Source organism: Dioscorea cayenensis, chromosome 8, assembly GCF_009730915.1.
Source record: "Dioscorea cayenensis subsp. rotundata cultivar TDr96_F1 chromosome 8, TDr96_F1_v2_PseudoChromosome.rev07_lg8_w22 25.fasta, whole genome shotgun sequence".
NCBI classification, from domain to species: domain Eukaryota; kingdom Viridiplantae; phylum Streptophyta; class Magnoliopsida; order Dioscoreales; family Dioscoreaceae; genus Dioscorea; species Dioscorea cayenensis.
Window position 1 is genome coordinate 9477193 of NC_052478.1, and position 5916 is coordinate 9483108.

Here is a 5916-nt window from a genome sequence, read left to right on the forward strand (position 1 = left end):
GATTCTCAACCCTAGTGTCATTCTAAGGGAGAAATCAGTCAACAAGCATTCAAGATTGGAACTCAATTAAATACATCAATTAAGGAAAACATAATAAAAGTTCAATGAAACAATAACATCCTAGGCTTTACAAGTCCAAGTACCCACCAGGGGCTTTAGCTCTCCATGGAGAAAGATACAATCAATAATGAAATCGAAAGTAAAAACATGTAATCAATGAGAAAACCCCCTCGGCATTCATGTCGATGATCTTGTGGAGTAGCCTCGTCTTTTCCAAAGGTCCCCTTGTTAAGCCTAGGCACACCTCGCGCGAATCGGTGCCGACAAAAGCTCCCCCAATAACTATCTTCCAAGAGAAACGTGGTGTCAAAGCCTTAGAACCACTCAAAAAACCTTGCCAAAGCCACTCTAAACCCTAGCTTCAAGCCTCTCAAAAGATGGAGGAAAGATGGAAAGAAGGATTCTGAAATCAGGCTGAATCACGGCATTAAATTGAGCTGGAATCAGGAATCCACACGGGCGTGTGGAATTTCCACACGCCTGTGTGAATCTGGGAGAATCTGAATTTCGGCGGTCTGCGAACAGCAACTGCTACAGTAAATTGCTACATCGATTTGATACAATACTTTGCCAAAAAACATTCCTGAATTCACAATTTTCATCGAGGCAACACAAACGGCCACACTTCTATGCCGAAGATCGCATCATTTTTTCAAGTAAAAGCACATTTGACGGGAATCTTGCTAACTTTGCACAAGTCGTAACACATGAGTGTGACTGCCATTGTGCCCCTCCAATTTACATAATCCACTGATCTCAATGGAGGTTGGCACACACTCATATGTCTTCGAGCACAACTTCCATCTTCTCATGTGTTCACTTTAAGATTCCATCAACGCAATACATTCACAATCTACTTTGGCTCCTTTCTTCTCTATTTGGCTCCACAACCCTATATGCGCAACAGAACACAAAAACACATGCATTAGCGATAAAATCTTATGAAAGTAATGCTCATCGTAAGAAAAGAATACTTTGTATTCTTAGTACACAAACACTTATCAAAATGCTACCCGCAAAGATCACTATCCTCTATCCTTCATGATCAGATGCTGGAACAGTTGTCTGGTCACCAATATTATTATTTCCTTGGTGGGATGTTTGGATATCTTTCGATTCCAGTCACTCCTAAGGATGAAGAGAAAACCACATTCACCTGTCCATATGGTACTTTTGCTTACATGTTTATAGATTGAATCATAAACATAAACAATGTATTAAACCAAATCAAGCATTAATAGATCACATGATCATCCCAAGGTTCACCAACATGTAATGGCCTTGGGGTTTAAGTTCTTATGATAATGAAGTGCAAAGCAAGATTAAAGGGGAAATAAAACAAATAAATCATAAAATCTCCTTCTTTCTTCGAAATCCTCTTGAGTTGATGAAGCTCTCCCCCTTTCCTCCTACAAAGCTCAACAAGATGAGTGATGCCGTATTGAATCTCTCCAAGTGGCCTAGCGTGATGCTTAGATGTTGGCTTGATCTCTCCCAAACTCAACTAGAAATTCTCTCAAATTGCCTAAAGTACCACTCAAGGGGCGACCAAAAGATAGAAAAGCCCCCTCTCAAATCCTAGAGTCAGTCTTTTATAGCCCAAAAATCGGGCATCTATGAATAGTTCTTCTGCGGGCGCATGAATTGTTTGCACAGCTCTGAGAGCGCTCCATGTGGTATCTCATGCGAGTGCATAAGTGTTCTCACGCCTTTCAACCTGTTCGGTGTGGGCACATGTGAGAGCAGCACAAAATTCCGTGTGGTGCTACAGTACTGCTATAGTGAATATGCTGAGTGAATATGATATAGTACTTCTCTTTAAAACTCGCCCATTTCACCTCAAAAACACTTTGCAATGAGTTCTTAAGCCCCAGTCATCTTTTCCATGCCATGTGGATAATAATATACCAAATTGAGCCTAAAATGGGCATTGGTCCATAAAAAAATACATTCAAAGTGTGTAAAACAATATAATGAAAATATGCACATTTAGACACCGATCAATGTATACACATGGAAATCTAAGTGGTTCATAACATCCATGAGTTGAGTTTATGGATGGGCTTGAGTGGCTATATATGTGTATAATATATACATTGATATATATATAACTCAACTTATATATACCCACACACACACACTGATAAGTGCTTGTGCGATATGAATGCGAAGCGTTCTTTCCTTATGTTGAGCATTACTTTTCTCGGGTTTTTACACTAATATGTGTATTTTTATGTTACTTTTATGCAGGTAGGGTTGTGAAAGCAATTATGAAGGAAAGAAGCCAATGTGGATCACAATGCACCGATTTTGGAGGAAATCTTGCTAAAGTTCAAACGCGAAGATATAAGTCGGGTGCGAGATGCTAGAGTGTGTAGCAGTTACTGTTCACAGCCGGCCGAAAATGACAGTTTCAGAGAATCTGCACGGGCATGTGGAAATTACCCACGCCCATGTGGAAATTCCAAAGGGGCACCCACAGGGGCGTGTGGATTCCCGATTCCAGCCCTATTTAAAGCCGATTCAACCCCGATTTTAGCATTCTTTTCTCCATCTTTTCCCCAACTTGAGAGAGGGTTTCGGCTAGGGTTTTGAGAGGTATTGGATAGGGTTTTGGAGAGGTTCTACGGCTCCGACATCGTCATTCCTTTGGAAGGAGGTTGGTAGGGGAGCTTCTGTCGAGGCGTATCCTATACCGGACAAGGGAATCCTTGGACGATGAGTAGAGGACTTTCCACAAGACCATCGACACGACTATCGAGGGGGTTTCTTTATGGATTCATTGCTTTTACATTCTATTTCTTTGATTGTACTTAGCTCCATGGAGAGCTAAACCCGTACTGGGTACTTGGGTGTTTGTGAGCCCTAGGATGTATTTGTTTCATTGAATCTCTTTATTATGCTTTCAATTAATTGATGTTTGTTGTGAGTTCTAACCTTGAATGCTTCATTGTTCGAACATTTCCCCTAGAGTGACACTAGGGTTGAGAGTTCTTGTTGGTAACCTTGTGAGTGAGTGACACACCACGTGCGTTAGACAAAGCTAGGTTGGAGAGGGTTGAGAGAGTGAGTCGAGAGGTACTGGAGTGTCCCCTTTTCCCTCCGGCGTGATAGATTCTACCTCCGTTCCTCGAGTTCTTTACGCCCATAATAGAGTGAATGGTCTAAGGGGTGACCCTCCGCTGGGGCTTAGTTGCGCGTGCAACGGAGTAAAGCATTGAGGTGATCTTAGTATCTAGGGCTTAATCGTGGTTAGGGACCTTCCACCTGGACCAAAGGGTTAGGTCTATAATTAGGAAGAGATTTATCACTTGGATTCCCTAGAGCTCATTGCAACTCTATTCGAGTGCGAGGTTGAGAGGTTATCTAATCTCTCTTCCGGGACATGTATAGAGTTAGGCATAGTTGACCTTAGATTTGGGACTATGTATTTAAGGATTTCCACGACTCACCATTGCATTGATTAGGAAGCATAATAGAGGGTTCTTGTACTTGAAACAATTGTCCTAGGCGGAGCATTATCTGAGTACCCCATCTTTATCGATTGCCTTACCTCCTCCTTTACTCGTGCTCTCTTACTTGTTGTTTTTACTTTTGAGAATTGAATCATTGTCACACTTATCACTACTGATCTTTCACATAGCTAAAAAGCGGATTAAGTGTTTTTATTCCCTACTCCCTGTGGATTCGATACCCGATCATCCGGGATTATTACTTTGACAAACCCGTGTACTTACGGGATATACGCAAGGGGATCTTGTCAAGTTTTTGGCGCCGTTGCCAGGGACTAGGCGTTTAGAGATACTTTGCACTTTGTTTTCTTAGCTATTTCACCATACATTCTATTTCATATCTTCTTATTCTATCATTGTTCTGATGTCTTTTTCTTTCTTTTTGGGTGCAGCTCCAGGTTATGACCCGAGGGAATCCTTCAATATTGATTGAAGGAGATCCTGAGCCTGAACGTACACTTAGAAGAAAAGGGAAAAAACCTGTGCAAGAATAATCTAATTTAGCTGATTTGGAAGTGGAAGAATCTGAAAACATGGCAGAACAGAATGAGCGACAGCGAACATTATCCGATTATGCTAGACCTTCAGTGTTGGGGACACAGTCGAGTATTGTGCGTCCCCCGATTACAGCTCAGAACTTCGAACTGAAGGCTGCATTCATCCACATGTTGCAGCAATCTGCACAATTCAATGGTTTGGCCGATGAAGATCCAAACAGTCATATAGAGAGCTTTCTTGAGGTGTGTGATATGTTGAAGATAAACGGGTGATCGATGATGCAATCAAGTTGCGAGCCTTCCCATTTTCCCTAAAGGGGAGAGCGAAGCAGTGGCTACACTCATTACCTAGAGCGTCAATTACCATATGGGAGGAGATGGTAGAAGCTTTTTTGGCCCGTTATTTCCCTCCCGAATAATCAGCAAAGCTTAGGAACAAGATCTCATCCTTTGCTCAGTTGGAATTGGAGTCTCTATTCGAGACATGGGAAAGGTTCAAGGAGCTCCTGAGAAAGTGCCCACAACACGGATTCCCGTAGTGGATGATTCTTCAGACCTTTTATAATGGTTTGAATCTGAGTACAAGGAAACTCTTGGATGCGGCAGCAGGAGGTACCTTAGGTCGCAAGACCCCCGATGAGGTCCGTCAGTTAATTGAAGAAATGGGATTAAACAGCTACCAATGGAATGCTAGGGAGAAGAAAAAAGTGGCCGGTCTCCATGAAATAGATGCGGTAACTTCATTGGCGGCTCAAGTGGAAAATTTGAGTAAGAAGTTAGATCTTCTAACTTCAAATAGAGTGGCAGCCGTGACTAATTGCACCGGGTGTGGTGGAGAACATGCTCCCTCCGATTGCCCGATCTCTATCGGTGATGTTTTTTCGGTGGAGAACGTTGATTTTGTAGGTAATGGCATGAGACCTCAAGAAAACCCATATAGCAATACCTACAATCCGGGTTGGAAGAATCATCCTAATTTCTCATGGAGTAATCAGGGTCCACAAAAGGCCATCGGGCCACCGAGTTTCCAACAATAACAACAAGCCCCTCGGTGAAAAACAGAGTCTCAGGTTTGGAAACCCGAATGAATGACTTAGAGAAGCACTTGACTAGATTTGTGCAATCTGCAAATACAAGGTTTGAATCAGTCGAGGCTACACTTCGCAACCACACTGTCCCTTTGCATAACCTTGAAAATTAGGTGGGGCAAATTGCGAAGTCTCTCTTTAAAAGGCCACATGGAAGCTTGCTGAGCAATACAGAGACCAACCCTAGAGAGCACGTGAAGGCGATCACTTTGAGAAGTGGTCGTGAGGTTGAAGTTATGCTTCCGAGTGAGAAGCCAAAAGAACACGCACCCGAGGTTATAGAGGTAGAAGAGGGAACAAGCAAAGAGAAAGAGGTGGCACCCCCACCTTTCAAGCCAAGAATCCCTTATCCCTCTAGATTGAAAAATGACCAAGGGGATGAACAGTATAAGAAGTTCCTGAGTTTGTTCAAGAAACTCCACATCAATATTTCTTTTGTTGAGGCATTGGCCCAAATGCCTAAGTATGCGAAGTTCTTGAAAGACTTGTTGACTAACAAGAGGAAGTTGGAGGAAAGTGCTTCAGTGATTTTAGATGCTTCATGCTCGGTGGTATTGCAAAAGAACATGCCGAACAAGAAGAAAGACCCGGGAAGCTTCATCATTCCTTGTAATATTGGCAATCTAGGTGAGGAATTGGCATTGGCGGACTCAGGGGCCAGTATCAACGTTATGTCATACACCTTCTTTCAAAAGCTAGGCTTGGGCGAGCCTAGGCCTACTCGGATGACTTTGCAACTAGCGGAACAGTGCGACATCC

General features: G+C 42.7%; 1 non-coding gene across 1 annotated transcript; it reads right to left on the reverse strand.

Moving 5' to 3' along the window:
• Positions 1-4494: 4494 nt before the first annotated feature.
• LOC120268011 lies at positions 4495-4601 on the reverse strand. Its single transcript, XR_005538681.1, has one exon. It is a non-coding gene; the product is annotated as a small nucleolar RNA R71 (small nucleolar RNA).
• Positions 4602-5916: the final 1315 nt, after the last annotated feature.